The 25,049-nt window shown below is 43.6% G+C and overlaps 2 protein-coding genes across 22 annotated transcripts in view; one reads left to right on the top strand and one right to left on the bottom strand.

Annotated features, from left to right (window-relative positions):
* The window catches only part of CRB2 (crumbs cell polarity complex component 2), a 64,580-nt gene extending 53,350 nt beyond the window's left edge, over nt 1-11,230 (bottom strand). The window contains exon 1 of the mRNA XM_072353157.1: nt 10,814-11,230. The gene's annotated coding sequence lies outside the window, so the exon portion shown is untranslated. The remainder of the gene's footprint in view (nt 1-10,813) is intronic.
* Nucleotides 11,231-12,304: 1,074 nt separating this feature from the next.
* The window catches only part of STRBP (spermatid perinuclear RNA binding protein), a 64,309-nt gene continuing 51,564 nt past the window's right edge, over nt 12,305-25,049 (top strand). For 11 of the 21 annotated variants that reach the window (XM_072353141.1, XM_072353142.1, XM_072353140.1 and 8 more), the window contains exon 1: nt 13,020-13,144. The gene's annotated coding sequence lies outside the window, so the exon portion shown is untranslated. Of the gene's footprint in view, nt 12,814-12,937; nt 12,958-13,019; nt 13,145-13,239; nt 13,266-13,299; nt 13,396-20,419; nt 20,441-25,049 lie in introns of those variants that run through there. The other 10 variants (XM_072353130.1, XM_072353121.1, XM_072353128.1 and 7 more) reach the window with 8 other exon arrangements.

The raw sequence follows: 25,049 nt of genomic DNA, 5'->3' as shown, positions 1-25,049 counted from the left end.
TAATAATTCTAATACCAGTCAGAGAAAGTTACAGTTGCAGAACACTTCTGCTGCCACACTCCAAACCACAATGTTTCCCACTAGACAATATTTAGTGAAGCAGGATTAGGAACAAAGCTCTTTAAGGGCAAGTAACTTTTATCAACTGTTTTTTTTCCTGACAGGAAACTTTGTACAGATTGTACAAGTTGACATTCAGACAGAGTTTATAATCCACAGGCATTTAACCTCAGCAATAAATATCTCAACCCCCTGAAAAATGATCATTTCACCTACCCATAGCAGTTATTGTTTGCTTAGCCCACACAAGAAAACTCTAATCTGAAACACTGGCATAATTAAAGATTATCTCAGAATAAACAATTTCATAGAACTTAGATTGAACTTCATCTAGCAGGCTTAGCAGGTTAGCCAGGGTGGCTCTGTGCACACCAGCTGCACTTCATCAAATAGGAGCACTCTATTTACAAAGCATGTGTTAATCCAAATATTCTGGGTCTCTTTTGACACACTAAGTGATCACAGAGCAGAGCATGGATGCATCAAGATGCTTTGGTAGGGGTAACTTTCAGGCTCCAGAGCAATTATTGCTGCTACTGAAGATTTATTAGTTTTCCAAATAAACATTAGTTTAAAAAAATCGGAGCAGAAAGTAACTGTACACATAAGAGAGAAACCAACTGTTTTGCATAACTTATAAATTCTCAACAGAAGTAGTTACTGCAGAGACTGAATGTACTACATCAAACTTCCATTAATTCAGAACTATGTCACTTGGAATATTACTTTTTCATCCATTACATTAATATTTTCCAAATCTAAGTCACATCTGCCAGAGTGGTGAAATCCCCATTCACCTCTTCTTTCAAAGCAGGTGAGGCGTTGTATAACTGGTATCCCACTATATTCCTATCCTACTTATAGTTGAGTTTTCCAACCCATACATCTACTCCTGCTTCCAAACATGTATAGTTTTAGAATTCCTCCTCCCCCACTCAGGAGTCTTCAAAGAAATCTTTTATGCCAACACTGAGACATCCTGGAGTCTTCATTCAGTGTGAAGAAGTACAGACAAATACATCCTTATCATTGCATCCACAAACTTAAGACTATATACTCAACACCTCTGCACTTTTTTTCATAGGTACTACTTGATAAATTTAGCAGACCTACATTTCCTAAAGAAGTCACTAAAAATAAACATCACTGTTAGACCACTATCTACTACTGTAAAGAAGTAGAGAACCATCGACTATCAGTCTGGATCATCTCAGTCTGCTTCCCTTATTTACTGTAATGCTTCACAGGTACATGCTTATTCCCTCTGCACATAACACACTTCATACATCTCGTACATACACTCAACACTTTCGGTACTTTCCATACATACACAATAACATTCTGTTACCGAGAACACAAGTTCTCAAGAGGCACCCTGCTATTGCTACTGAAAAGCTATGACAGTAAATGAATGCAGCAGAAAATGAAGATACCAGTGCAGTGACAACACTGCAGCTCTGTGGACTCCACTGTCTTGATATGACACAGTACGGTAGCAGTCAGTGCTTTGCCCAGTAGAACGTAGGTTCTGTGCAAGCATTTGCTAGTCCGGCCATCTGCAGAAGCTCCTTTGTGAGTTGCTGTAGCTCTTTACACCAGACCTTCACAAGAACTGCAGAACATCCCTGTATTTCTATACCACCAGTTTCACCAGATCAGCCAAACAGATCTTCTGGTTTCTGCTACACCAATGGTAAAGCTCCCTATAACACAGCACACTTGAATTCTGCTCTGAGTATTCCAGGCCTGTGTTCATTAGTTTGGACCATTTCCTACATTCAAATCTCATGGACTCTTCAGCTTTTTACATACTTAAACACCTAAGTTTTGCTGAAGTATCTTCTGATTTTCATTTCTGCTGGTTTTTGCTATATTAGACACATAAAGCATGCAATGCAGCTTTAAAAATAAAAAAAAAGCATGTAAATGCCCTTAGAATGGCTCAACTGAATACCAGATGGTACGTGGCCCTGCTCATTGTAACGCTACCTGCTGAGCACAGCCACCAGCATTCAGAGTATTATAAAAAGGGCATTACTGTAACAATGACAAAGACTGAGCGCTACTTGCACAGCATCTAAATGAGCAACACATATTTGGAGACTGACAGTTCAGGTACTCTGTGTATTTTAACCAAATTTCATCTCCCCTTGAATAACAGAATGCCTGAATTAGTTGGATAGTCATTTTTGGGAAAGCAGAGTACATGATTTCAAGTCTTTTTGCAAGAAGCACACATGGGTGCCTCTGAAGACCAAAGTGATGACAAACCTTCTAAAAAGAAGAACTGAGAAGATCAAACTGTACTTGCTTAGAAATCATCTTACCTTTACAGGATTTGAAATACAATTAGAATGCTGATGACCTGTCAGAATGGAGACTGAAGTAGAATTACAGGGAGCAGAACAGCTTTCAGGATAGGGATAAGTCACAATGGAAACAGATCTTCCCAAGTTTTAGAACACAACAAAAACAAAAACAGAAGATTCTGCAGAAAAAGAAGGAAAAAAAAAAAAAAAAAGAGTTAATTAAAAGCCTTAAATCAGCCCCTGTTATGTACTTTCACTCTTTCCCTTTAAATTTTCCACAGGACATTGTTTTTTTAGCTGCTAATTCTGTGACCTTGCTGGAAGTCACCAAGCCAGAGATCAATTAGCAGTACAGAACAGAGAAGCAGCACTGACTGCATTCTGCTTGTCCCCTGGGAACAGCAGCTATGCTTCAGGGTAAAAGCAGCATAAACCTGGAAGACTGTTATCCAGTTGGAGTGCTGATACGCAGGCTGCCTACTAACTGCAAGATGCAAAAAGCAGCAGGACTGAAAGGAAACAGGAAAATCTCCTTTTTCCTTTGTTGTCACCATTTAAAATTTTCCAATAATCTGAAAATAATTTAAATTCACATACAGTGAAAATGTAGACAACCAGCATAATACAACAGAACACGACACTGGGTTCAAACATAAAAGTTAGGAGTGCTTGTTGTGCCCATAAGAAATTGTCTTTTTCAAGCATGATCTTCACACATCCCATTTAGTCCTTCATAAAACTTGGGAAAAGTCAGTCTGTAAAGATTAACTGTGAACATGCAAACGGAAATTAAAAGAAACCCTGAATGAATCTAAGAAGAGCTTTCATGGGTTTTATTATTTTCTGTTTCTCTTCAAAGGAAGAGAAACATTATCAGCAACATTCAAGCATAACTGAAACATCTATCATCCTCAGCACACCTTAAAAAGCACGATGCTCTGCCTTGAAAGAGAAATGCCTTAGAAGGGACGGAATTCCTTTAAACAAAAAAAGTACAGATAACAAAATAGCAAACCACCACTACCAACCACCAATCAACCATCAACCAGCCTAATTTGTTCTAGCAGTAATGAAGCATTGAAGCTGAGCAGATCATGATTCTTCTCTTTTATTTGGATTTTGTGGGACTTTGTGGGACTTTGTAACCCAAAGAGGTATCGAAAGCATTTTCAAGCAAGGTACATAAACTCCCAGATCCCCATTGTACCCTGTTTCCTAGATAGGATGAACCAAAGCCCAGAATGTTGTAGGGGTTTTCCCTGTGCCACCTACCAGTTACACGTGTCCAAACCACCACATGTGCTACCAAAGACACCATCTCCAGAGAAGCAATGTGTGCGCTCTGCTGTCCCTGGTGATGCACAGCTTCAGAGCTCCTGCACACACAGCAACCTCTACGTTATGATTTCTCTTTCATACGGGAGATTCTAATGCAGAGAATCTGGAAGAACCAGACTTAGCTGTTGTCTCTGCACCTAACACAAGCTGCTGTTTTGTTTGTTTGTTTTACACCACATGTAAATGACCATGTACAAAAGAAGAGAGACTTTCAGAAGTGTCAGAAGGTAGGAAAAAGTTGGTGTTTTCCAAGTCTACTGAAGTGGTTCATCCCAGACAATGGGATCTCAGCTCCAGCAAATCTCAATTATTAGTTACTGGTCTCGTTCTCAGTCCTGCTCAGCAGTGATTTCCATAATGAAACTCCATCATTTGCCAGCAACTGTAACGCTGTCTGTGTAGTTCACTGTTCTGTACAGACTCTCAGAAGGAACATGAGACATCAATAGCTCTTAAATAAGTAATTAGAGGAGCTAAAATCATTTAGATTATCAAATAGCAAGTGGGACAAATAAAAAGCCACAGCTCCACAAACGCGTACATTTAATATAGATTTTTATATGCAAATTCCTTTGTAGTTGTTGAGTGAAATGATAGGTCACACACGAAAGCATAAGACACAGAACAGCAGGGACCTGCCTGCCTGCCTGACCCCATTTCAAAGCCAACCTGTCTTACTTTAAAATCTTCTACTGTCTTTTCTCTCAGGGTTGGCTTTCAAACTGTGGCTTCCTCAGCCTCAGCAGCGAAATTGGACTTCTACCTTGTCAAGTATTTCATTCACTTATTTCTAGACTCCTACTCACCCCTGTATCTTACACAGTGGCTCCACATTCCACATGTATAGGCACCTGCTTCCTCAAAACAACTTTCTCAACCCATTTTTGTTGACAGATCCCACACTACAGCTGATTACAGTCTTCTAAACTAATGACTTAATGTGGACACTTCAGGTTTGCACTTGGGCAGGTAAACCCTCGAGTTTCTTTGCTACTCCATGATTGCCATGAGGGTGTGTTTTTTTCCTACCAAACACTTCGGGCTGCTGAGGGGATCATCTTTACAGACTGGGCTCAACTTTCCCTTAAAGGGGAAATCTGATATACTCCAAAATTGATAGTCAGCACTTCAGTCTACAGAGCTCATATGGCACAGACATACAAATCTTGCTGCTGTTGCAGCAGCACATGGCTCACTTGCTAGTAAAGGCCTAATGAAACCTCCAGCTACTGCATATCCTACATCTACATAATGTCTTGGCATAACAAAGTTTAAAAAACTTGAAGGTATACACTGAATGCCAGGAATACGATCTGTACCTGGTGCAGATCTGTTTCCCATTTACCACCTTCATCTGACAATACTGGCTAGTTAAGCAGTAGCATACAAAGTACTTGGGGTAAATATTCTCTGATATTGAAAGCTTACTTTGAGTTCATACAGCACAAAGAACGGAGCAGGGTAATGCAAAAGAGACAAAACAAATTACAAAGTCTTCTGTGGTTCTGGTTAGAGACTCTGCCAATATCCATTTGTTAGATGTTTGTTAGACAGTTTTCAGCATCCTGGACCACATCTGTTCAGCTACTCAGAAACAAACAGACATCAGAATTAAGGACTGCTCCATTCCCGTGCTGAGCTATTGGGTTTGGGCAGCACCACATTCAGGGAGCACTCACAGCAGCTTCATCAAGGGCAGGACTTTATGCTAAGGATACAGCTCATGAACGTTTTCTAAATGCGAGTTCTTCTTATAGTCTCACGATATTTTTTTAATGATGTCACAAAACTACTGCTTCATAACCACAGTTCTCATTACAGCAAAATACGTAGACCAGATTTCTGTCCATGGTTCAAAGCTTTTTATTTCTATCTGTTATCTCCTAAGAGCTCCCCATTTTCTGTTGATGAAAATGAATCTTGGCAAAAGATTTTTACTCCCCTCCCCCCCTTTTTTTATGACTATCTTGCCAGCTGCAGTCACATGAACTCTGACTCCCATTCTAGGCTTCAGGGTCACTGATGGACACTCAGCTACTGCTTTCATCAAAATACACAGAGCACAGACAAAACCAGATACAGGCAGGAGAAAACACGCCGTTACAAAACAAAAGAGCAAAACCAAAACTTTCTGTACCAGAAACAGACTGAAAGCAGAAAGCAAAGCAGCATTTAAGAACAAAAAACCCTATTTGCTGTTGATGTTCTATACAACACCCACAGAGATGGAAGCTGGGTTTATTTTTGATAGGAGCACAATCATTAAAGATAAGCCAAAAGTATTTAGAAAAGTATGGGTGCAGTACAAAGGCTTCTGCGATGAGAGATATTTTGCTTTTAATCTTGACCTGGAAAACCTTTTCTATGACAGGGCCTCTTTTCAGCGGAGTCACAGTCCTGTCTCCTTACTCTGATTATCAGTGATAAAAAGGCCACCCAAGCTGTTGCTACTTTGGAACAACGACAGGTTTTCAATCCTAAACTTCAAAGGAAAACAAAAACAAAGTGAGAACCAACCTAATACATCAAACCAAGGACCAGCACTACGCTCCTGTCTTTCTTCCTCCTGTTCCATCATACCCTTCCCTAATGCAATAACCCTCACAAATGTATAATCATTCTTCTAGAAAGCCATAGATACTCCTTCACGTATCCATCGAAGTATTTCTCTTTGTATGCAGTAGGTGAAAGCACTTCCTTTCACAAGAAAAGACAAATGTTAAACTTGGATCACATACCAATGCTCCATTTCCCAAAGGAGAGATGTTAAGGATCAGGAGATTTCAGATGATCGTTTAGAGCCCCACTCCTGTTACAAATTTTAATTAAAGGCTTTTTTGAGGTTAGCAATATTGCTTGTTTCCAGCACTGCCTGTCACATAAGGAATGCTCTGCTGGGTCAGATCACCCTCATGTGGAACATGGCACTGTGTCTGAAAGCAGCAGGAGACAGCATGAGGAGCCTGGCCACCTCCCATGGCATGTTGTTTTACTCTCAGTCTGCAGTTATTGCATTATTGATGTTAGAGGGTATGAAGTAAAAAATTACTGCTGCTTCTCACTTCCCTTTCTGTAGGCACTGAGCTCATACCAGCACCACGGATGTACTAAATTCCACCAACTTATGTAAACACTTGCAGACAGGAATTATTTTTTTTTCCCCCTTCACACTGGCACATTTTCCCACGTGTGGACATGTGCCTCTTCTGGGCGACTGACAAGCAACATGGCCCAGCCCTCTGGAGGGCTTTCCTGTAAGGGAGGACACAATTGGTATTTTGAGGAACCATCAGATTAACTACACAGTTTTAATTGCTCAGGTAGCACTCCTGGAACAAACACCACAGTTAAATAATATTAGCAGAAAATACACCTGCGTGCACACACGTCTTAAAAATGACCATTTACTGTTATGAGATTTGTATGGCCACCAGTGGAAAAGTTTTAATGATACATTCAGCAGTTGCCAGGTGGTGGTAAAATGAGCGGAGTGCAGACAGCATGGCCTATGAACAGCTCAGATGCCAGGATGGCCGCAAGGAGCCATGCTGTGTGCTTCTTTTACAGGTGGTTCAGGAAGCTGCTGATGTCCAGGTTCACTACAGGCAACTTTACTTGTGCTGGTTCTAGCCAAACAAAGGAAGCAAGGGATGCAGAGATGGGGTCATACCTTAGGGACTGCAATGCTGAGTGCTGGTATGATGCACAGAAATTCATTTGCTAGTATGCAAAACATTCCACGCCACCACACTCAGGAAAGCTGAGGCACATCAGACAAAACAAGAAGTCAGAAGACTAACAGGTGGAAAAGCACATTCTGGAATAGGTCCTTTTTTTTTTTTTTTAAACCTAGACCTTTGTTTTTAATAATTGATATAAAATAGTAAATGACTCACTAATTGCACTTCTAAATTGTAATCCAACCTGGAATCAATCACACATGGCATAACTTCTGTTCTTATTTGAAGCTAAATCCACCTCAGTGCACGCAGTAGTCTCTAATAATTGCATTAGTCATAACCTGAAAGTGTTTCCCACTTACTTGGTTCAATTTTGCTCGCTTTTCAGGTTGATCCTCATATCCCCATTGCTAAAAGGATCTCTTCAATGTTACCTCACAGAGACTGCTTTGAGATTTGATGAGCACCACAATACACTTCATCGCTGTTTAATTTTCCTCCCATACAATTCTATCACCTTTTCTTCCAGTTCAAAGCAAAACAAGCACCAAAGTGCCATTCAGGACATACTAGCAAGTACTCTGACAAACTCAGCAATGAGGCAGGAATGCAAAGAACTGCCAGATTTATGCATACAGTCTTTTGATTTGCAGCACAAATTTGACATTTTTAAGTACCCTCTACCCAGAGTCATCTGCTTCTTCTCTTTCTCCGATGTTTTTGTTTTTGAGAGAGTACAGACCTTATAAGCTTTTGTCAGAATAGAACTCTTTGCTACATCATCCCACTAATTAACCAACTTGTCGCTGTGGGCTAAAGAAAAACAAAGGCAAAAGGGAACAAAACAATTAAACCTGAGGTCAGTTAGATAAAAAACAGAAAGTTGATTCTGAGCAAAGCAGGATGCCCAAGATAGCATCTGAGTACTACCAAACAGGAACTTAGCTTTCATGGGATGCTCACTAACAAACACATTAAAGTCCATGTTGAAGCACATTACAGCTCCTAACATAGGGTGAGAACTCAGGCTTCAGTCACATAAGGCACAGAGTTCAAAGAAGAGCTGCTTGGTTAAGGCTCAGTTATACTTTCAGAAGATGAATACATATGCACCAATACACCTACCAAATGTTTATCTACCCTAGAAAAGAGCATTTCAGTGCTGGTACCATCCTGAGTTTCTCTTCTCTCGCCATGAATCTTCCATCCACACACTGCATAAAAAATAACTTAAATCTTGCCAGGTTCTCAGTGCTGGTTTCCTTTCCCCCACTCTCAGAGCACTCCAACAAACCAACTACTCATATTTTTAGCTTTGGATTTCAATGCAATTTGCAGAAATATTTTTAGTGATTTGGGGTTTTAATACATGCACAGTTACCCAGCAAAGATAGGCTATGTATGGGAACAGCTGAGTCCCAGCCTGAACCACTGACAGAGCTCCTGGGAAAAGGATTCCATCAGCCCTGGGAGCACAGGTGAAGGCAATTCAGCTGTGGGAGAGAATGGGATGGAGCCTGACTGCACCTCTGTTAGACCTCTCTGAAGGTCTGCCACTGAGGAAGGAGCTCTGGCTGGAGATTGCTTTCTTGTGGAGTCCTTCCTGTGAGCCTCGATGTTCAGAGATGGGAGGCACTTTCCTTTTCCTTTGTAACACCATTCCATCCATGCTGGTGCTTTTGCTGTTCTACTCCTGTATTGCCTTTCCAAAGCATTAATCTTTCCTATTGTAACAGGCTGGTTTTCTTTTCATGTGCTTACCTGTCCTGAGCACAGCTCTAATCCACTCTCCACTTATTTTTATGCTGTATGTATTGCTGCTGTTCTTTTTTTTTCCCCCTGTATAAACCATATAGCATTGTGATCTTCCATTTTTCCCCTGTTTCGTTTGACGTTCTGCCTCCTTTAGTTATTATTTACTGCTCACAAAGTAGATACACAAGATGCGAAAGTGGCTCCTGGACATTGTTCTATGTTACATGGAATTGTTTCCGGCTTCATTCTTGTCATTAAAGACGACGATTCTTTCCAAATACTTCACATTTGCAAATCATCATCTTAATTTATCAGCCTTCTAAATCCAAGTCTCCTTTGTGGAAAGTAATCAAACACTGCCAAACTTCAAAGCATGCAAGCAGTCACAATAAACGTATCTTCAGTCCTGCTGAAATTAAGTACAGAACATGAAATAAATTGGTTTTATAGATTAAAAACACAGTCAGACAAGTTCCTTTTTTCAAATTCTGTGGGTTTTGTGTGTGTTATTTTTAGCTCTTGGAGCCTTATGAGACTGATTTCACATATAAAGGTAGCTTCTTCATGAAGATTTGTGAAATATATGCCTGATACAACATTAGTTTTTTCCAGTTCACAGTCTGTCCTCAGATACTTGTGCACAAATCCCATTAACTTTAGTACATATGCCTAAAGGCAGAAATTGAAACCTGTGAAGAACTGGGTCACTGGACAATGGCAAGTCTCAAACAGAGATTTCTTTTCTGAGCTATTACAAGAGAGTATCTCTTCCCTCAGGCACTATAGGAACAATCCCATTTGTCCACAAACAATGCCAAACACTTGAAATTTGATAAGTTACATTTTATCCTTGCTCAGGTAGGATTTTTTCTCTTTACTGTAGCTAATAGTCATTTAGCCCTCAAAGTAGCATTTGTATCTGATGCCAACCATCCAAGGACATCCTCCCACGAGGCTGCCTTGCTGCAGGGCCTCATTCACGCCAACCTTAAAATCGGAGACTTTCAACAGCTTCCTGTAAAGAATTCCTCCATTTTTCTGGGGGATTTTTTTTTGGTCTCTGAAGACTGTTTTCACACGTTGGTCACACAGCAACTCCTGCTTGACTTCTATTTTTTATTTAAAACTGCTCATAAAATTTCTTTATCAGATTTATAGAACACAAGATAACCACACATGAGATCTGCAAGCTGTAAAATCAGTCCAGGCACTGAGATTTTCACAAAGTACATTTAATGTCTCAGTAAACCTGAGTGAAATAAACAGTCTTAGAAGACCTCAGTCACTTGCTACAAGTATTCTCTGTATTACCATCTCAGTTCTGTATACTGCTTCCATGTAACTGGCTACATGCAGACTGATTTTTGGCACAGATCAAGTCCTCGTCACTTACTGTCTATACTTAAAATATACATTCATATTTCTTCCATTTTATTTCATGAAATCTAAAGAAAGTTAGTAAACTTCCTTCAAACATCAGATGTTCTTTTCAGCGTTAAACAGATAACCTTGTACTGCAGTGCCAAAGCTATTCCAATTGCCTGTATTCTAAATTAATCCATCATTCCCCTTGCCTTCCTTTCTTCCCCTCGCCCTTGGCAAACATCTAGCCCAAAGGACGGCTCCATGGACAAGTTTTAAATTCAGGAAAAGATACAACTCATACCTTACCTGAAAATACCTTTCTTCACTATCTGAGATGTGGTCTCCCATATATTTTTCTCTCCTTGCTCCATTTCCAGCTTCATTGCACAGTCGCCATTCTTCCACAGCTGCCCATTCCTCTGTTTCCTCCATCAGCCTTCCTTCAGGCTACACTGATTGCAGCAAATGACAAAGTACCAATTTCAAATAAAAATGTCCTTACATCAAGTCCTTGGAATGTTCCTTGATGTTACTTTCTAGCCCCTTCTCAAAGGCCAACACTACAGGGCAACAGGAGACATCAGCAAGTTCATTTATTGCTTCAAAAGTTCTCAGTTCGAGACTGGAAAGCAGTAATTGAGATTCATTAGATATGCTTTCCCTTTTAATCCTCCTTACACACCACTACTGAAGTAGAGCTGTGTCTCTTCACAACTAGGGTGACAGCTGTAGACAGAGCCTTGTGAAGAAGCATACCAACTACCAGCAGCTCAATTTGAACCTCCCACTACAGGTCACGTTTCCATGCATTTGTGTTTTTTTCCTCCACTGCAATGCTGCAAACTGCTGTTCTGAATGAAAGTTACTGCTTGTCTTCAGCACTGCAGAGTTCCAGAACCTACTGCCTTTGCCAAAGTTCCTCACAGGCTGCTTTAGCACAGCATGCTGTGCATTGATTATGCTAGCAAGGAACTCCCCAGTCAATTTCTTTCATCTTACAGCCTATATAGAATTAGTTCTGAAAAGCAATACCATGCAGCACAATTGTCATGTTCAAAGTTGAAAAAGGCACTTAGACTAGAAAACCTCACAGAAATGCAGATGCGCTCATGCAAACAGCTCTGGGAGACTCATCCCTTACACTGATATCAAGGCTGCTAAGTCTGGAAGAAAAAAAATATATATTTTTGCACAAATTATGAGTCAAATATCATCTGAGGCCATGAAACGTGAAGGCACTGACCATCTGGATGTTGAAGCAGAAGCAGAGATACTCTGAAACACACATACAAAGGTAACAAAAACCCACCAAGCACCAGACTCAGCCCTCCCTACTCATCCAAAGGGCGGATGGGGACTTCTCTGAAGGGTCTGGAAAGTGTTTCTGAACACTCCAACAGCAGTGCTGGTGGCGGATGGAGCTCTGGAGCTCTCTGATGTCTGTGGGAGAATTGTCATAGGGCAGCTGACACCTAACCTGAACCCAGGACACAGGGCTTTGTCCCCATCCCTAGAAGACATAACTGCTGCCTGCTGTGCCCCTCGTGCAGCCCAGCCTGCCGCATTCAGCACAGGAAAGCATCGATTTTAACACTCCCTGACAACAGCTGACGAGCCCAGATGGAGAGCAGAAACCCACCGGGAAACACTGCTTCTCAGCTCAGTCCGGGCAGCTGCTCTCTTTCTGCACTGCTTCAGATTTCAGAGCAGGGCGTAAGATCTGTGAAGCACACACACCGGTGAAGGGGTGTTGGACTCTGCCTCACCCCTCACCTCCTCCATCCATCTTTTCCTCAGGCCGAGGCCTTATCCGAGCCCACCACCCTACGGGGTCACGATGAGGATTACCCTCACGGCCCCGGGCCGTTTGTGGCGGGCGGGTGGCGGTTCAGGTCCTGCCGCCAAAGGATCCCGGGGCGGGTCGGCGGCTCCTGGCGCTCTGAGGAGCCCCGGGGCGGCCTTGAGGCACCCCGCGCACACCTGCTTCCCGCCTTCGCCTCGCACCAGGCCCGCCGGGATGGGGAGGACCCTACCACGCCGCTTACGCACTCTGCGCCCGGCACGCTAGCACCTACGGCATTTGCGCACCAGCAACTCTCTCAGGTGCAGTGCTCTTGCTGACGACATTACGGAGAATCCGTAAGAAACACCGACTTCTTTGAGGGGCTTAACGTAAGTGACGTTCTTAGGTGTGGGCCTGGCCGCTCCTCACCCGCACATCCGCGCGAGCTGGCTGAGCTGCAGAGAGCCCTTTCCTCCGGGGACGGAGAGGATTACGCAGGCTACGCAAGGAGTAGCAGCCGCAGGTAGGAAATCGGCCAGGCCGGACCGGGAACGTTTACGTCAATTCCGCAAGGCTGCGCTGCAATGCCGCGAGGAGGGAGGAAACGGCCGGCGGGGCGCCGCTACGCACTCGGCGCGGCGGGCCGGCATCTCCCTACGTCGTTGGCGTAAGGCTCTCTCTCAGGTGCAGGGAGGGGGCGGGCTCACGTTGCCCGGCAGCCGCAGCCTATGGGGGCGCCGGGCGCTGTCACGTGCCGGAGCCCCGCTCGCCGCTGCGGAGCCGGAGGAACCGGACGGGGCCGCGGAGCCGGGCCGGGGCCGGGGGGGGCTGCGCCGGGGCCGGCGGCGAGCGGGGTGAGACGGGGCGGGCGGCGGGGAGGGCCGGAGGGAGCCGCCGGCGGTCCCCGAACGATCCCGAGGGGAGGCGGGCGCCGGGCACCGCTCCTCCCACTGCACCGGGCACTGCGGGCAGGAGGCAAGGGCAGGGCGGGGGAGGGGAGGCGGCGCGGGGCGGGGGGCCGCTGGTGCGCGCGCGGAGGAGGGTCGCGGCGAGCGGCGGCCGTTGGGGGTCCCGCTCCTTCCGGGGCGGCCGGACCTGGCGGCAGGTGCGGGGCGGCCGGGGCCGGGCGGGCGGCGGGGCGGAAGCGTCCTCGGACGGGGACGGAGAGGCGGAGGAGGCGGGCAGGTACCGGACAGGTATCGGACAGGTATTAGGCAGGCACCGGGCAGGCACCGGGTGTCCTCCGCGAAGTTGGCCCGTGCCGTGCCGCCCGCGGCGCTGAGCGGAGCGCCGTCAGCTCGTGGCCGTCAGCTTTGTTGTCCCCCGGCGCCGGCTGCGCTCCGTGAATCGTGCAGCTGGTGGGTCCTGAGGCGGTGAGCGAGCCGGGAGGAGAAACGGGGTCCCGAGCTTCGAGTCGAAGTAGGAACGCGTTACCTGGCGAGGTGGCATTATTTATTTACACGCCCCTGCAAATGGCGCTGTGTGATTTGCGGAAAGTAAGAAAATGTCCTGCGCCGAGAGCTGCGCCTGATGGCACCGAATGCAGCGCTGAAACGTGTGAGATGGAGCGGTCCTGCCCCGGCCGGGTCCTTCACCGCGTGCTGCTGCCCTTTAACTTCTGCGGAGTTTAGAACAGAAATTTTAGGCCTCCTGTAAAGAAACGTGGCTGACGTAGCGATCGGCTTTACTGGGTGTTGTTGCTGTGTGGCAATGTCAGGTATTCTGCATCTCCCGTAGTAAGAAATGTGCCCGCAGCTGTGGCTGTGTGCTCTGGGGACAAAGAAACAGAATTAAGTCCTCTCCTTCAATCGTGCCGCGTAATTTAATGCTCCTGGAAAGAACAGGGAAGGAAGGGCTCTCTGAGGAGTTGGTCTTATGGGATTTTCCTTTTGAGAATGCAGTAACCATTTCTGGGACACCCAAAGGAAGCAACGAAGGAGGCAGGGAGGGCCTGGTGGAAGGAAGGGAGATGGAGATGTGCTGCCCGGACAGGGGGTGTAGGGGAGGCCTTTGGTACGTAACAGGGTAAAGCTTCTTGGGATGGGATGGGAGGAAGGCCTGTCTGTGTCTGCAGGGATTGTGTTGGTGCTACTCCTTTGTATGTTGCTCGTAGCCCCTCAAAAAGCAGAAGCATTCCCCAAGGTGGACGGTCTGCCTCCCAGATGGACCATCAGAAGATGGGCTGCAGTTATTCCTGCAGGTTTGAGGAGGCTGTGAGAGCGGCTGGGGCTGCCTGAAACCTGTGCTGCGTTCTTGGTTGTGTTTATGGCGCGTGTTTCTTTTCTATTTATTTATTTTTATCCTCTCTGGAACTTTCCAGCTTTTCGTGTTGGTGTAGAAGGGAGGAATGCGGAAAGAGTGGGTATGGATTGCTAATGGTATGGTTTTAATATCTGCAGTTTTCTGTTTCTCGTTATCTTGTCATTGATAGTGGAAGCCCAGCGCTGTTCTCACATTCCTGGTAGAATCTTTTGTCCTTGCGGAATTTCTTATGCCTGTTTGTAAATAAAAAATAAAAGGGGGGAGGCTGTTGTTCCACAATTCATTATTACTGAACTATTAACAATGTCATCACTCCACAAAGAGGATGCTGATGAAGCACCAGTTCTTGCCCCAGAGGGTCCAGGAGCGAAAAGCAAGGAAGGAACCCAGGGCTGAATTTCTTAAGGCTTTTCTAGAAATCCTTCAGTGCTGGGGAGCCCCGGGTGAGTAAGTGCCCGAATCCAGCCTCGTGGCTGCTCCTAGGAGATGGCACTGCAGGTGCAATTGGTTTCATACCAAAGGTTCAGGAGAAAGAGGAACGTGTAGGCAAATGGCAGATGATTGCAGAAGATCGGCCCCACGTGTGCAGGTCCGTGTCCTTAAAGCAGAGCCTGAAGTTATCTGAGCGGTTGTATAGAAAGCCATTGGGACAAGAGGAGCAGAGGGCAGAAGGCGTGTCTTGTGTATATGCTTGTGAAGTGGTTTAACTTGTGGTGGATGTGCAGATGTGGAGAACCCCTGTTTCTAGCTTGTGAGCAGTGGCTTCCTTGAATGTTCATTCAGTGATGCTGAAGGTTGCAGAGCTCTTTTCTTTGGAAGCCTTTTGATGTTCCTCAATGGTCTGTGGCTTGGCAGATTTTTTTTCTTTTGGACTGTCATGTATAAAGTGAATCATGTAGAGGTGGGGGGAAGAGGGCTGTGGGAGAAAAGAAACCAGTCCGGGCTGCTTCATGTAGTGAAAAAGCCTCACTGTGGAATCATAAAAGCTGCACTTTTTCCATGTTGCTCTGGAAGCAGCTGAACTTTGTAACTTGGCATGTAAATAGAGCTCTTTGAAGAGCATGTCCATGGCTGGAAAGGAGGGAGGGGGAGATGCCCTGGCTGGTTAACAAGCTTATGTGTGGAAAAAGCCACTGTGATCGGTATTACGTGTCCATTAAAACACTAGACAAGTTTTCGGAGTCTTGTCCTTGGTTGTGGTAATGCGCATAGATATGCTGACACTTCTAGATGTAAAAGAAACTGTAAGGAGGTGGCAGTTTGAGTACTTGTGCTGCCTGGGCTGGATGGGAGAGCATCCCTGGGGCAGCTGTGAGGACGCAGCTCTGTCTGTCTGAGGGAGGTGCCAGGGAAGTGAGAATGCTGTGCTTCAGTGTCATGGTCACATTCAGTCTGTGCCCTGCTATGCTAACTGGCAGCTGTAGGTGAGTTAGGGCTTAAGATAAGTGTAGCCATGCCAACAGAGGACTTCAGCATCACATTTCTGTAACTTAGTTTGTATTGAGGTCAGGGAGAGGAGGCTTTTCTGTTCTGACAACACATGCGTGAGGAAAGCTTGGCTGATGTAGTGTCCTGGATTTCCTATAAACTGAGCAGTATTGGCAAGTGAAGGTTATTTTCCTGCTGTATACACAGCAGCCATGAAATTAAAGGGAAAAATCCTGTTAAAAGCAACATGAAAGTTACAATTGCAGGTTTAAATAGCATAAAAATGCAAATCTCAAACAATTGTGAGGAAATAATTGTTTTGGTACAGATGTTGTACTTGAAGCATGCATGTGACAAAGAGAATTTTGGTGTACAAAGTTTCTGGAAAGAAAAGCCTAAGATGCCCTACCTGAAAATATTTGCTTCTATTTCTGCTTAAAGCAGCAGTTAATAAAAACGACGAGACCAGAGACAATATTTTTTCAGTTGTTCTTCTGCATTTCTTGGCACTTGTGCAGTTTTTCATTCTTATGTGTGAGCCTTTCACAGAGCAGTGACGGCAGAGATGCAGATAGTGGTGCACTGTGTCAGCTCACACACAGATCGTGTTCCTGCCCAACTTCTTTGAATAACTGCAAATTGATGTCTCTAAGAAAAGTGTGGGTAGGAATTGTTTCCAATGATATGGAGAAGTTAAACTGCTCCCACTTTCTTTGTTTTAACTTCATTCTGAAGCAAGATCGCCTTATGTTTCTGGACCTTTAAGTGTTGTGGAATGAAAGAGGACTGGGAATTTTTGGACCCGGCTCCGTGTTGGTCTGTTGCCCTGTATTCATAGTTTTGCTTTGCAATGCATATTCTGACCTTTCTGTTAGTTTCCTGTGCAGTGGAGGAGTGTAGGCAAGGTGCTAGTTATAGGGGAAACGTAAGGAAAAATTCAGAGCATGTGGTTTGTTCTGCTGCTACTGAAAGGTATGTAAAGCACGGTGCTGGGCTGCTCTGTCTGCCCTCTGCCAGCTAAAACCAAGAATTGAGACTAATCCTATGTGTGGATTTTCTGTGCAGCCAACCGGAGCTGCTCTGTTACTGGGCCATCTGCACATTTGCTGATTGGTTTCTCAAGTAGTGAAGGCCATGGATTATTAAAAGCCATGCCCTCATTGTTTCACTTCATGGGATTTTTCCACAGCTAAGCAAAAATTTTCCCCTTTCATAGTAAAACACATCCTTAATATGCTGGTAAACAGAAGGTATTGGTGGATATTGAAGAGAAATCATCTTATGAAATCCATTTGCTAACAGTTTTAGGGGATATGTTGGATTGTGGAAACTGAAGTGATGCTGTTGCATGGGTTGGTTTAAAGCAGTTCTCTTATATTGTGGCTTGGCAAACTGTTGAAGGGCCTCAAAATGCCACTTGTGATGGACGTAACAAAATGTAAAGTATGTGCTGTTTTACTGGACTCTAATTGATCTGCCGTAAGGTTTGTGTACCAATAGTAGTAAACTCTTTACAACAGTGTTTCTCTTCTATGTAATGTCTGCATAAGGGAATTATATTACTCTTAATTGTATGCTTAAAAATAAATTTGGGGCATGTCTGGCTAGCACAGTAAATTAAATTTTGCTACTTCACATTCTTACTGCCCATTTACTTTAAATTGACTTTATTGAAAAATTAAATGTTTGAATATCTGATTGGGAACAACACTGCCATTAGTGGGTAATGTGAGATGTCACAGAACCTGGAGAAATCTTAGAAAACATAATCTATTAAGGTTTTAGACCTTAAACCTCCTGATACTGTTAGAAGTGAAGCAATGATTGGAGCCGAACTTAACAGCAAATGAACTCAGTGGTGAGGAACCGCTGTTGCCCCTTACACTGCCCACAGTTGGAGCAGAAAAGGAGGAGCTGATTTGGAAGGCCATTATTTCTGCCCTTCCTTTTATTCTTGGGATGGGAGGCACTTTCATTAAATGCATTTCTTGTTTGACTTGTAACACAGCAAATATGAGCATTAGCATAGTGTTCAAAGCGTTGGGCCCTGAGGTGTCCTTAAGTATCCTCTGAGGCACAGACATGATGTTAAGTCATTGTGTTATGGACCACTGAATTAACCCTGAACAGAGTTGTCCCTAATCATAGTTCTCAGCTGACAGTGTCTGCCTTCCTGGAAAAGAATTCAGGGACTACAAGTGAGCGTGAAGCATGTGGAGCTGGTTTTGGAGCAAGTATTGCCTGTTTCTAGAAATGAGCTTTAGCCAAATGGTCACAGAGGATGAGGAGACTTGAGACTTGGGATCAGGATCTTCATGGGCACACAATGCTGCTGGTCTTGTCTGGTGAGACTTCACTGTGAAGTGATTTATCCTACTAGAACAATACTATGAGTTATTTTTTGTTGGGGGGATGGATCTTTAGCAGTGAATTTTGTTGGGTTGCAGAGTTAATCTCAAAGGAGGCATGAAAAATACTGCTATTTGTTGTAGGGCATTGGATGCAAGGCAGCATGATGCACCCCACTGAATTTAGTTATCACTGTTGAAACGGGTAAAGCTTTAGAAACTTCTATGTGGTATCTTTATTCCAGGCCGTGCTGTATGATTCTATGGCTTTTTGGCTTTTTATATAAAGCATGATGAGTGTGCCTGGTGGGGCCTCAGTTCCTTTCATGAAAAACAGGTGCAGTGAAAGTGGAAGCTTCCGCCAGTTTTTCTTTAATCTAGACTGAAGTTCTGCCTAAGTTCCTGTTGGAGTAGCAGCTGGATCCTCACTTAAGCAAAGGAAGCGGAGCTCATCTTAGTTGCCTCATGAAGACTTAGGGCATCATTAGATAGAAAAACGAGATTTCAGATGTAATCTCTGATATCTTCTGGAGTTGTATGTCAAACGTATATGGTAAGAACTTAGAGAACTTGGACATCTGTTCCTCTTCCACTTTCAATCTCAATCTCTTCCATACATGGAAAAAAACTGTTAAAGCCACTAATTAATGTATTTGGGCAAATGGCGGGTTGGACTTGGTGACCTTGTGGGTCTTTTCCAACCTTGGTGATTCTAAATATGGTGACACGTGTTCTAGCAAAGCCAGGAAGAAAGGCAAATACTTAGAAAAGGGGCTTAAGACAAGACTGATAAGTGCTCTGCTTCTGGTGGGTGAGGGTGGAATTGCTGGCTGCCAAAAATACGAGCTGAGACAAGTAGCTCATCCTGCTCTGAGCCCACATCTGCACATACCTCCCTATCTCTACAGATGGCCAGGAGGCAGAAAAGAGAACACAGTTGTCTAAATTTGTGTAAGAGAAAAGAATCACTACTCCCACCTTGAAAGTGCATAAGAACCTTTTGTAACTGGAGTATTTTTTGACCATTTAAGAAGTGTGGTAGAATTTTCAGTGCTAGTAAATTATGTGAATCCTGACACTGTAGCTGCTAAATACATTTTACATTTTTTTCTACTCAAAGATACTGACTGGGGCTGGGCTGTTCCTTTCAAAACTATCCTGCTAAGGAGCACATTTGATTTAGAACACTTCTTTGCATGCTTATGCTGTAACGGCTAATCAGTGTGATACTTTTCCATTTTAGATTTCACAGTACTACCTGTTTTAGAGAAAAGAAACTGCTGCTGTCTGAATGGTGATGGCGCTATTGGAGGTAATGATGGTAAAAGGCAATATGCATCTCGAGCAGGTCTCTGATTAAAAGCTGAATGCTCCTAAATTTTGGCCATGTTATGTTGTTTCCACCCTAACCAGAACACTGAAGAACCTGGAACTGGAGACTTCCTGCTCTTTCAAGAACAAATGAACGAAGTTCTGTTGTTTAATTTCTTGCTGTGGGTTTGAAGCTTGAGCTTCATGTTCAGTTTCAGTGAGAAATAAAGTAGGATGGCAGAGCTGAGAAAACTTGCAGAGGGCTTGGACAGAACTACTGATAAAGCTACAGCTGTTGAGGAATTGTGACTTACTAAATAGGAAACGGTACAGCCTGCTTTGAGCGTTAGTAAATTGCAGTTCTTAGTCAAACTTAACTTGTGCATAGGTGGAAAGTTTTGTGCTCTTTATATGGACTGTGCAATAGTGTTAAACTGACCGCGTGTTACAAATGAATCTTCTTTTTCTGTGTAGTTGGGTAGTAACATACCTCTGTTTTGGTTTCTGTTGAGACGTTTCCAAATGTGCTTTTAGTAATGCAGCACAAACATAGCATTGTCATAACAGCATTCCATCCTTGGTGAGAAGTTGCAGCAGTACCGTGCAAAGGTGCCATTGGTCTCTTCCTTACAGGATGATGCTGGTCGTCCTTCCAGTGCTGTATCTACAAACCTTTCTCTGACTGTCAAGTTTAATGATATTTGGTGGAGAGCATGTGTACTGACAATGTTACGGCAGGAAAGGATTCCGAGTAGAAACACTCTAATACAGAGTTGCTTTGGATCAATGAGTTCTCTGTAGGTGGGTGAATTCCAGATGAACCTCTCAGAAGTTCACTCCTTATTTTGCCTATCCTTTTGCTATGGATGCTGTAGCAGCTACTGCAATGTTTGAATATCATCCTGGTGCTTCTGCAGTGGGTGTAGTTGGCTCAGGCTGTCTCCATGCAGTCTTTCCTAGGAAGAACTGCTTGAGGAGAGCTCATCTGAGCATAGGACTCCGGTCCACTTACTGGTTGTTGTTTTTCTACAGAGTGAAATGTAATCTTTATTTTAATGTAAATGCCTTGGCTAGGTTCTTTACTTTTGTTCATAAATGTTTGATCTGTATGTGGTGCTTGTCATAATCTTGTGCCAGGGGAATAAAGACTTGCTTTCTGTTTGCACTGGGCACTACTGATTTGCAGGAGTTGACTGATTTTACTGCCAATTTTAGCAGGTGTGCAGTGTCTCAATGAGGTCTCTTTACCCTCACTGCACAGTACACTAGTAAGTCTCATGCTCATAGAAGACTGAATTTTGGCTGAGAGCTGAGGAGTACAGGGATTTGTTGTACTTCCCCTCTTTCCTTTTCCTTGTTCTGTTTCCATTCGTCCTTCTCGTGTTTACAAAGCTCGGAATATTTCCTGTAGAACTGTGTGTGTGGTGTGTACTGCATGCATATCATCCGCAAAATGCAGTCCTAAGTCATCTTCATACTTCAGAATTTTGGAGATCAGAAAACTGTCATGCTTTATGCTGTGAAGGGACTGCAGTGTTCTTTCACTGAAGTGTTTAAAGAGAAGGTTGGTGGTGTGGAAAAGATTTTTTTTAAAGTGCTTTTTGGCTACTCTTGTTGGGAAAGAAAAATCTCTCCTAAGGCTGTCATGTGGTTGCAAAAGCTTGGTCTCATCCTCGTGTGTAAAGAAGGGGAGGCTGGAGGACGGGGAGACAGAACATTGGGCAGAGCTGGCTGGTGGGGTCAGGCCGCCTGCTGTGCTCCTCTGTGAGCTGCAGGAGCTCCAAACTGCTTCTCCTGCTGGGCTGTGGCTGTCCAGCACTGCAGCATGGGAGCAGCTTGAAGATATTCAGCACAGCAGAAATGGAACTGCCTGCTGTGTGGGGAGAAGGGAGAAAAGCTCCTGGAGCACTCTGCTTCTCTGCAGTACAGGAGAGAAAACCTAATGTGCAGAGTTCACAGAGTGTACCGCTGTGGTTACATATGTGAGGTTTCACAGCCCTGAATTGTTTCTGTCACGCTGTGGATGCTTCATGGTGAACCAGCTGCCACTGTTGTGGGACTGGTAGCAGTGGGTCTGGTGATGGGGTAACACCTGACCTTGTACACCATATCTCTGTTGTCTCAATAACGCACTTCTTGGAAAAGTGTTTATTCCTTCTGCAATTAACTGGTAATTAATAAGCTATCCTGAATCACTCTTTCCCAACTGAATAGTTGGTGGTTTTGAAATTGTGCAGATTGGAGTTTTTAGAACGATTATTTACATCTATGGGACATTATTGCTTCACTGTTCTAAAGGAGGCAACTGTCCAACTTCAGTGCCATTTATCTTGATTAACCTCTTCTTTTACCTCCTGCATGCTGAATTTTCAGTGAATTTTTGTAAGAGGAATAAAAACTGGTTAAAACCATCCACAGGTTCATGGCAGAAAAGTGTCTCCCAGCACAACGCAGTGAAACATGCTCGCAATTTTATTCTGGGATGAATCCTGCCAGTTAGTTGTAAGAAGCGATAGCTCTGTGTTTGGGATTGTTTTGAGTTGTCCTGTGGTGCCTGGATATAATGCCTTTTGAGAAGTTACATTCCTGTCTTGTCCAGTGGGCCTCGGTGTGTTTCTTGGTCTTTAAAGGCACACATCATTTTTTCTCACTGTATCTTCTATCCCGGATAAGGGAGACTTGAGGGAGAGGATATGACACTTCTGGTCAAGGAAAACTGCATTGAGAGTTGGTGCTGTGAGCACAGAAATCTCCTCACCCATGCCTCTGGAATAGGGGACTGTCCTACCGGCTCATCCTGGTATGTCACACATTGCTATTTTGAATGTACATTGGCATCAGAATCTTGAAGAAACCACTGAAGAAAAAATTCAATGGCCAAATGCTTCTGTGTGTTGAAAAGCAGCTGCCTGTCAGAGCGTCAGCTTCACATGTGGTTTTTCAGGTGACAAAAACAGGCAAGTAATAATAATAATTAAAAAAAGCAGTTGTTTTTTTTCCCTCCTTCTCCCAGCAGTGGTGCTGGAAGAGGAATTTGGAGAGTCTTTAAGAGCAGGACTCAATGGTGAACAACTTCTTAAAAGTTTCATGTCTGGCAGAGTTTCTATGTTAGGAGCTGGTAACAGATCTGAGAAATAAACATGATACACTGATAGGTTTTAACTACTGACTTTCAAGTTATTTTTGGAGAGCTTATGCAGTGAAGCCATAAATGTTTGTCCATTCTTACAAGAAGCAGCATTTATTAAAAGTAACTGAAAATTTAAGAGTTAAACATCCTAGAACTGAGGGAAGTTCTACGTATTTGCATTATCAGAGGACATATTTTGGAGCTCAGTATCTGTGAGAAAGCAGGACAATGGCTCTTGAATGACGAAGAGTTTCTCTGTGGTTTGTGTCTAACGTCAGTACTGAGTTGGACTCCAAATTGTGGAGTATAACAACTGAAATTCAACATTCAAAGCCAAAACAATATGCAAGAGCTTGGTGCCCAGAGAAAGAAGTTTGATGCTAAGGAGTGGACTGCTTTGCACAGTGGGGCTGTGTGGCTTCTCCTTACCTTCCAGAATGGCACAGGTCCCTTATTAGTGTCCTGAAATGTTCTCGTTTCTCTGGCTTCTGTTCTTCCCAAGAGCAGACTCTGTGCCTTGTGCTGACTAACAAAGGGACTCCACTGTGCTCTTTTTCAAAAGACACGAGGTTTGAGTCCATGGCATCTGACTTTCCAAAGTGGTTAAAAAAAAATCTCATGTCTGAAAATAGGACAGATTCTGAATTAGATTCTTGAGTTTAATCACACCATGCTCAGACACAGAACTGCTAATTTGAATCTCATGAGTCTACAGGTAATTGTTGTCAAGCATGTACTGTGACTTCTTGCCAAGTTGGCCTTTGAAGGATGGCTGTGGTCCTATGAAGGAGAAACTGAGTAGCAGAAGCAGCCAGCAGCAGTCTGTTCAAATTAAACTGAAGAAGTCTAAGTAAAAACTGAGGGATGAGGTGGTGGTATATTCTGCAGCTTAGTGTGTGTGGTAAATGGAAAGTTAATTTATTTTCCAAGACCTACTGTAGTTTTGCCATGATATTAGGAGTGTCACTTTAGACTTTGGTGAATGGGGTCTCTTCTAAATGGAAATTGTCTAATTTTTTCCTATTACAGGGATTAGAAAAGTAATGTTTATGAAAGTGCTGTGAAACTCTTGTGTGTGTAACTAAGTCCGATAGTGTTTTTCTCTCTGTGATAAAAGCACATTGAAAGTTCATACTGCAAACAAAAGGGGAAAGCTTATTATAGTTTGGTCTTTGCTGTTAACTTCATCTGAGTATTACAATATCCTCTAGGTTAGCAGTGGAACATTGGGTAGTACTGTTTGTTTACCAGCAGATGGAGAAGTAATGACCTACATTTCTTTAGTTGGTAACCTCTGAGCCTTTTCATTCAATCAACTGTTTGTGGTATTGCAAAAAAAACGTGATGTCTCTGCTGCCATTCAAAGACTGCAGATAAATTTGCGAGGATTACCAGCTGCATTGGCAGAACAGCTCGGTGACACCTGCATGCTCTGCTAAGTATCTAGTTCTGGTATTTAAGAATGAGATCAGAGTCTCCAAGTGCAATGTACTTCTCCCATGGTGAATGGAAAAAAATTACCACAGCCATATTTGAATTAATATGGTTACGTAAGTAGTGTTATTCATCAAACTGCTCGTGCTGCCAGGGAGCGAACTCTGATTCCTCCATTAACTTTTAATTTTTATAGTGACTTCTGAAGAAGGAAAAACGCTGTACCTGGGCTGTTTTTGCTCAGCACAGAAATGAATGGGATGTCTCTGTCAGTTGTCTGAAACCATGCGTTGAAAAGCATGTGTTTTTTTTTTTCTTAACAGTTTTGCAGAGTAATAGGACAGAATATGATTAGGATGCCAGAGACACAAGCTGGGTCAACTCAAAGTCTGCCAAGTTCTAATTTGCAATTTCTAGAAAACTTAAAGCAGAAACATCTGAGCGCCTGCAGAAGTCATCAGTCTAAATTTAACTCACAGGTTTTGTCTCAGTAAAGCGTGAAACTGTCTGGTAGTGTTTGTCCACTGAGTTCCAGGCACTCACCGCTCTTTCATTGAGGCTTCTGCATGGGTGGAAGAAGTCATTTAGACAACATTAGAACCTGAAATTCTTTTAACACTAAAGAACTGGTTTTTGACTGTAAAGACTTACTTATTTGTGCTCTCAAGATTAGAGTTCAGTGTCTGCTTCTCTCTGGTTCTTGTTCTCTTCGCTGTATCCTTTAATAATGATGTTGTGACATGGGCACAGATTTACACAGATGGCTAAGCAGGTATGAAAACCAGTATGATTGTAGTGTGATGCAGCTGTCAGAAATCCTGACTGAGATGAAAGGTTACATGTAGT

This window comes from Excalfactoria chinensis, chromosome 18 (assembly GCF_039878825.1).
Source record: "Excalfactoria chinensis isolate bCotChi1 chromosome 18, bCotChi1.hap2, whole genome shotgun sequence".
Taxonomy (NCBI): Eukaryota; Metazoa; Chordata; class Aves; order Galliformes; family Phasianidae; genus Excalfactoria; species Excalfactoria chinensis.
Note: the sequence above shows the minus strand (reverse complement) of the source record. Positions and strands in the feature narration are given on the sequence as shown.